Source organism: Pseudopodoces humilis, chromosome 1 (assembly GCF_049639895.1).
Source record: "Pseudopodoces humilis isolate 2021_Gansu_Grassland_sample_001 chromosome 1, ASM4963989v1, whole genome shotgun sequence".
Classification (NCBI taxonomy): domain Eukaryota; kingdom Metazoa; phylum Chordata; class Aves; order Passeriformes; family Paridae; genus Pseudopodoces; species Pseudopodoces humilis.
The window spans coordinates 34,007,435-34,014,294 of NC_142200.1; positions in this window are offsets into that span (position 1 = coordinate 34,007,435).

The following is a 6,860-nucleotide window of genomic DNA, read 5'->3' on the forward strand; positions in this document are numbered from 1 at the left end:
GCTCTTACGCAGTGATACAAAGTATCTCAAAAACCTTTGAAGGAAGTGTCTGAGCAGCACGACCTATGCCTACACATTAGTGGAAAGAACGAGTTTGGAAAAGGAATCAGCTTTGTACACCCGAGTGGCTGAATTTGTGCTTCCATGTGTATGCAGGGATGAGTTGGCTTGCGCTCATCTCAAAGCTGAGCGGTGCGCGGGCAGACAGCGTTCTTGCTCGCCCGCTTCTCACGCTGCCAAGCGAGTGTGGCAACTCGCTGTCCGAGAGGACTCGCCCCGCCGCCGGGGCTGGGGCTGCGCAGCGAAGGGGAAGCGTGAGCTGGGCTGAGCGGGGCGAATAGCCGGATAAATCAGCCGCCGGCAATTTACAAATGAATGCCACGTTCTCCTCAGCCATACGGAAACAGGGGATCAGCGGTGTCTGGAGGGCCCGTGTCACCAGAAGTAGGCCAGTTTGTGCGTCGTCCTGCGCTGGCAAACGGCCAGGCTTTGTGTGCTCCAGACACCAGATGGGAAGCAATTATGAGTGTGACAAGCGGGTCATCTGGCAGACTCTCTGTGGACCTGCTGCTGCATAATTTTTGGCGGGAAGAGGAGAGGTTTTTTTCCTTCCCCGCCCGCCCCCCCCCCCCCCCCCCCCCGCCTTCTTGTTGTTGTTGTGGGTTTTTTAGTTTTTGGGGGTTTTTTTATTCTTTTTGTTTGGCTGGGTTTTGGGTTTTTTTTTTTTGGTTATTAATACAGCATCTCCTTTAGGAAACTTTCAGTGACTGGGTATGGAGCATCCTGTGCTTGCTGAGCTGACGTTCCTTTTGTGCCTTGTGGTGAGCACTCTGGAGTGCAAGCATTTTCCCCTGGGCCAAGTAAGCGATGGTTATGCTTGTGTTTGTACATTGTGTGGTTTGCAAATACTGGCCTGCAGTGCTGGCACGGGTGTTTTAGCCACTCGGCCAGCCAAGCTGGGGCAGAAGAGTTCCAGTGCAGAACAGGAGAATGAGGGAGCCTGGAAGTTCCTGCAGCATGGACCTGGCTGTCCAACAGTAAGAGAGGAATTTCCAATCTCCCTGTAGGGCCAGGTGGAGGGGCTGGACCTTTTGGCAGCTGGGGCCAACATGGGACCTCATTGGTTTGTCCTTTGACCATAGTCACTGGCCTGTGAAAGGGGAGTTTTGCGAACATGGACAAATCAGCTTAGCTGGCTCCAGCTGAGTGTGACAATGCAGCCCCTCGGCTAAGAGCCTGTTGCTAATTGCATTGGGCAAATGTGCAAAACATATTACATCTTCCATTGCTTTTGTCTGGGTGGCTGGGGGAAAATGGCAAACATGGCTTGGGTCACCCGAGGTCACCCTTTTCAGGGCGCAATGGAGACGGCAAAAGTCTGAGCAGGCACGGGGGCTCCGTTGGTCCTGGCCCCAGAGAGAAGAGCTGTGGCTGGCTGGTGGCAGATGCCTCTCTCTCTGCAGAGCTCCTGAGGAGCTTGGTGACAACGTGTGGCATCTGACTCCCTCCCTCAGCAATGGTTCAGGAGCAAACATGGCTATTAACAACGTATCAGGGGGAATTTCTCTTCACCTGAAGTGCTCCCATCTCACACATACAGTGAGTGGCCCTCTTCCATGAGTCTGTAAATAGCTGCAGAATTTGAATCCTCTGGAAATCATGTTCAGTATAGCTTTTAGGCCCAGTGCCTCAGTTCAGTTCATGACAGACACTGTCACTGTCAGTTTTATGGATAGTCCTGTGTAGGGCTGAAAGTCGGAATCAAAGATCCCTGTGGGACCCTTTAAACTCAGCATATTCTGTAGCAGCTCTGTAATGTTTCCTGCTGATAAACAGTTGCCCAGGAGTCATCAGGGTCTGTGTTGATAACCCAGCCTGGCCCTGTATGGGTTTGCATTGTGTTCCTTGCCCTTGGGGAAGGGAGGGGAAGGCATGCATGCTTCTCTCCAGGTTCAAATGAACAGGTAACAGCAAGATGAGAAATGTCTCCTTGAAGAGAATTGGTGGTTGCAAGTGCAATTTCAGGGAAGAACCCCCCCCAGCCTCTATTCCTGTTCATCTTTCCCAAGGTTTGGTGCTGGGCTCTGGGATAGGGGAGGTGTGAGCCACCCCAGTTCCAGCCCAGCTCCCTGCCCCATAGCAGCTCAGCTCTGCAGGTGGGCAGGCACTGGATCTGGCTGTCAGTATCAGTCCTTGTCTACCTCATCCTTCTATGTCCTTTAAACTCTATTGCTAGAGACTGCTTGCATTCATAGCAAAGGCATGCTCTGCAAAGGTGCACGGTGCCTGCTCTGCTTAAACAGCCAAAAATGCAAATAATTAAAAATGTTGAAAAAATTCACCATGACTGTGCAAGGACGGACTATGGCGGGATAGGGGAAAAAGGTAATGCTGATTTAGTTAAAATCTGTAGAGCTAAGTGAGCAGGACCACCTAGAGTGCCAGCATATCTGTGTGTCTACTGAGTGTTGATATTAGATGTCGTGAAGTTTGGAGCTGAACCCACATGCACACACCCCTGAAGTTCAGGTGGTGGCTGGGCACTTTTCATTGTACCCTGGTAACTTTTTTTCCCATTAGAATTTACTTTTGTCTTTTCAATTTAATTTTTTAAATTTTATTTCATGTTTAGTTCAAAACCTGAGAGATCATTTGGAAGATGTTTTTATGTATAATGACTGGGTACAAAATATTTTCAAGCAGATTTTTTTGCAATTCTTTGCCTCACAAAGACTGTGTTGGCAGGATAGAAGTAGCTACATTGTAACATCATAGTTATGGACCACAGTTTTTCTTCTGTGCATAATCCTGAACAAAAGTCTTTCTGGCTATTTACAGAACATGAATGAAGCTATTGGCTATTGATTTACTTAAGCAGTATAACAGCTGCAAAGCAGGCGGAACACAGATCTTGGAGGAAGAAAGAACTTCAGACACCTCAATAGCTTTACTCTATAGCAGTGACCTTCATTTGCTGGGTTAGTTGCCGGACTTATTTCCTTGCCGTGACCTCATACCCAGCAGCAGTCAGCTGGTGATGCTAAAAACTCTGTTTGGGTTTGAGTGAAAAAGGAGGGGTTTGATTCTCAAAGTCTGGTAAAGGTTTGAAATGAACAGGGGAGGTGAGGGATGCAGGCACTGCCCTGACTGTGTTGCTCGGTCTGTCCTTGCAGTGCTCAGGGGCACACAGCTGCTCTGACAGACATGGCCTGGAGCCATGTGAAGCCATATTTTCGAGTTTTCCCCTTCCCATGTGAACAAGGAAACACAAAAATATTTAATTTTTACTTTTAAAAGTGGTTTAAATCCACACCTGGATGCCTCATAGCACTGGAAGATGTTGAACCATTTGTGGGAATATTTTTCTTATTGTACTGTGCTGTGTGAAATGTTTTCTGTGAGGAATTTTCATAACCAGACCATGCACCAGAACCAGCTGGGGTTTGTGCCACCTAAATAAAACATAGTCAGAGACTCAGAGCTGGCTGTACACAAGGGTGCCGACACAAGGGCTGTTTTTGGTGTGCTGTCCCTGCCCTGCAACATGTGTTACACAACAACCCCCAGTATCCTGAGGTGCAGTGCTGCCCATGGGTCACAGCGCACAACCAGGCTGGGGCCTTGGTGACAGGCCGCCTCTTGTTCAGCTGTGTGCAGCCTAAGGTGACACATGTCCAGCTATCCTGGATGTTTATGGAACAGCAATAGAATAACTTTGCATAACTGTGTCCAACATTTGATGGAAGTCCTTTTGTTTCCCAGTGTGTGACATCAGCCAGGACTCTGTGGTTATCAAGATGCAGGAACTTGGATAATAGCTGTGTGCATTTGCCCTGATTGACTTTGTGCTATTTCCTCATGGGAAATGAAATAAAGCAGCTGCTTTTGCAGTGGTTTGTGGTAGAGGTTGCTGGCTGGGAGAGGGTGAAGCTGGATGTCCCCTGGCTCGGCACCCCAGCAGGACACCGCTGCACTGTTATTTGGGAGCGGGTGTTGAGCCACAGGGGAAAGTGTGTGTGTCAGTGGGTGGTTTTGTACAGCACCTACCCTCTATGCAGCAAGTGTGAGGCTGCATAGTGTGAGATCTCCTTGATCATGTGTTTCTCGGCGCGGCAGCTGTTGTGTCCTGTGTCGCAGTGGGCTGTTGCAGGACTCATGCATGTGCTACTTTCTCTCTGAAATAATCTGCTTAAACTAACAGCCCTCCAGCTGCCAGCAAAACTAGATGCTGAGGAGGTGACTTTTGACTTCTCCTTCTGTTGTGGGTTCTGTGGCAGAACTACTAAAGGGGTTTTGGTGCTGACCTCATGATTTCTACGGGCAAAAGTTATTGCTGTAACTGGGTGACCTGACTATTGCATAAAACTAGCTCCATAATCACATTTATCTCTAACTTCACACCAAACATCTGTTATATAGTCTATTATGGTGCATATAAAAAGAGATTAGAGGGCAGAGTGATTTTTAGCATTTGTCAGATCCTGGAAAAAGGAAGTGTTCAAGTTGCCTTGAGTTCTTTCCAAAACTATTGCTCCTCATGGAGCATCAGGGCCAGAACTGTGAGCAACTAAACACAGACTGTGCTGAAGTTTGCACTGCTGGGTCCCTTTTGTGAAGGCATTCCTCTGCTATGAAGCGAGCCCCCTCCTCTGGAGCCTGTGGAGAGGGCTTCCATGGCAGCAGGGCACAGTCCCAGAGGTTAGGACTGGTCAGAGCCTCCTTCAGCATTCTGATGACTGCATCATGTGCTGGCTTTGTATTTCAGGTGAGCTACTGAAAACTGAGCAGTCCATGGGCTGTCAGGAACTGTGTGTTAATTTTATGCCTCTTCTGTCTGAAATTTTAAACTTACTTTTCCCCATCTTATATTACAGTCATTGTTGAAGTTTTCAGCTCGGTGGCTGTGATACAATTCTGTGACTTTATAGACACATGGTTAGGTTAATCACAGCAGAGCAATTTTGTACCCTACTTTTAGGCACTTGGATTAACTGGAGTCGATTTTTATTTTGTTGATGTCTGCTTTTACCGAGCCTTTAAATGTCTTGCAGAACAGCAATTTGCAAGCTTTTTAATACTAACACTCTCCTGAGAGAAATGCAGGCACCTAGGAGTCAGAAGATAACGGTGCCAGCCAGCTTAGCTGGTGACATAGGGAGAGATGTGAAGATGGAACCTGTGCCTGAAAAAAGCAGCATTTACCTCTGCACAGCTGGGTGGTTGCCTGCCTGCCTCTCTTCTCCATTAGAGGATACCCAGAAAGGAAATGCAAGGATTTCCCACCCTCTGGGAAGAGCATGTACCACCCTCCCACATCTCTGCAGGGTTTCTGAAGGGTGATGCACCCCCAAAACCTGGTTATGGACTTGGGCAACCCAGTGTTCAGTGGGATGACCTGAAGGCTGAGAAAATCTGTGAAGCTGACTTAGTGTCAGAGCTGTGCTGGTGCACCAGATGATGCTGGTGTGTGATGTGTGCCCTGGTAATTCAGACAATACTCCAGATGCCTGCTGGGGGCTGCTGTGTGGTGGCAAGGCTGTGCTGTAAGCCAGCTGTTCATGGCTAAAAACAAGAGTTGTGTCAATAAGATGTTTCTCTTGCTTTTACACAAAGGCTGTTATCAGCTGGAATGTGCAGTCTTCCTCTTTACCCTGCTATCTGCACGGAGCTTCTGGTGCCAGCTTTAGTGACTGGACTGGGTGAGGAATGGTTTATCTGACCCTTTATTGAAGGGTCTGAGGCTGCTGACCCCCACAATGCTTGGGTTCACAGTGTTTCCACCGCTATTGATCATGCTGGTTAAGTTTTCATTACATGCATGTCTCCAGCCCAGCAGTAGGAAGGTATTTTTAGCCCTGGCAGCTCAAGCTGAGGGCATGGGCTGCAGAGAGGCCCTCGATGTGTCCAGCTGCTGTGGCTGGTCTGCAAATGGGGTTAGACCCTGTTCCATAGGTTTGCTACAACAGATGTGCAAGCATGGCATTGACCTGCCTTCCCTTGCATGAGGAGATGTGGGGGGCTGGCTGTGGCATGGCTGGGAATGTCATGAACCACAGAGGAAGGCAGAATGGGCTGAGTCCTTCTGCTCCACAGGGTCCCTGAGGAAGGGACTGCATGGCTGTTTCCCATTCCTTACCCACAGAGAGGACTGATGTGGGCAAGACAGGCCCTGGAGTGGTGGCAACCAGACTAGCTGTTTTGCACAGCTGGGGTAACTCCTCTGTCACACTGTCTCATTTCTTTAGGTGGTGAAGATCAGGGAAGGGAGGGCATTACCTGAGGCACTGCACAGCCACTGAGCATCTCTGCTTTCCACATGGAGACCCTGTGTCTGGTGAGATCTTTGTGCCTGGCTCCAAAACAGCCTGACAGCCAGAGTGCATCAGGTGTCAGCTGAGGTGTGTGCAACAGTCACAAAAAAAGGATCCCCCTGCAACCCCACAGGATGGATGACAGCAACCTTCATTCACAGCCTTGCCCGTCCCACATCAGCTTTGTACAGACCTTTGTCTTTGCTGCATGTGGCTGGTGCCCTGAGGCACAGAAGCCCAGCATGTCAGCTTTGTCCATGTCAAAGGGTTTGTCCATGGAGGAAAATTATTTGAGGCTTGTTTCTTATTTGTTTGTTTTTTTTTTTCCCCTAGAATATCTGTGTCTCTTCAGCTAATGGGATGACCCACATGCTGTTGTCAGCTAAATAACTTGATATTTCTATTTGTAAATTATTTTAAAAAATTGTTGGCCAGGCCTGGATTTTTATATATTGTAATTGAGACTAAATGAATAGACATGATAGGAGTCTGAATGTTTATGAACACCATTTATAAGAGTTCATTATAGATAAGTAATGTGAAACCTGA